We start from the raw sequence: 1,276 nt of genomic DNA on the forward strand, positions 1-1,276 counted from the left end.
TATTTTTGATCAAATAAATGCAGCCTCGGTGAGCAGAAGAGACTCAAAAACATTAAAAAAAAATCTCACTAACCCCAAACTTTTGAACAGTAAATTCTGACATGCGTTGTGTGAACGGCCCCTAACAAACACAATGAGTTTCAGTGTGTTTGTGTGATTTTCTACACCCAGCAGCGACCCGGACACATCACACACACTTCAAGGCAAAAGTGCAAGAACTCAGATAAGGCAAATAGAAAACAAACCACATGAGAAAAACTGCAAATACATGAAAACACAAAGACGACATGACCATTGCTTCAGATCCTGTCTGTGGCTCAGTGCAGAAGATCACACGGACAATACAACATCATTAGTGCGGTGAAGGGAGGGAGTGAAGGATTGTGGGTAATCAAAGGGCGGTGCTCTCCGACTCCTCCTCCGACTCCAGATCCACAGAGTTCCTGTATCTCCCATTCAATTCCACGATTATTACGGGAACGTCCAAATCACAGCACGAGTCTGAGGACAAACACAAAACACTGAGTGTGAAGACAAGTGGAGAGAATGAACATAAAAGAGGGAAAAACATCATTCATTGGTGACGGTGTGGTTTGCAGAAATTCACACACTGGATGAGAAGCGGCATTATAATACATTATAATTATATAGTACCAAATCCTTGTTAATGCACTACATACATTCTTTCAAAAAAGTCTTCCTAACCCAAAACTTTTGAAACCTAGTGTAAGTTTTGAAGCATTTGACACAGTTTTTAGCAGATGCATTCAACAGTCCATCTGAAAAATTGTAAAACCTAAAAAAATTTTTTTGTGGTTGACAAAGAAGATTGGGGATCGCTGCTTTACAGCATGACAGTCATGATCACTATGAATCATTGCTGTGAAGAAATCACATCTGGTTTGCTCCACAGAAGAATGAAACCGCTGTAGCTGGATGTTTGGTCATGAGGATGTCAGATCATACAGGAACACGTGAGATGGGTTTGAGTGGGTCAGTGGTGTGTTTAAACTGAAGGACAGATGGTGAGGGATGATCAGATGGATGGAGAGCCATGCACAGCGTTAGAGACACGCAGGCCGGGACGCTGGATAACAGCGGGTGAGTTTACATGCAGACACACACACTACTGCTTACCATCTGAACCAAAACCACTGACAGCAGAGATCAGACCGCTGCAGAGATCGCAACCACCACAGGAGAGAAGAGAAGAAACCACCGCAGAGTCACACGGGATACATAACACACACACTCACACACACACTCACACACACAC

The sequence above is a fragment of the Sinocyclocheilus grahami genome, unplaced genomic scaffold (genome assembly GCF_001515645.1).
Source record: "Sinocyclocheilus grahami isolate Dianchi unplaced genomic scaffold, SAMN03320097.WGS_v1.1 scaffold3216.1, whole genome shotgun sequence".
Classification (NCBI taxonomy): Eukaryota; Metazoa; Chordata; class Actinopteri; order Cypriniformes; family Cyprinidae; genus Sinocyclocheilus; species Sinocyclocheilus grahami.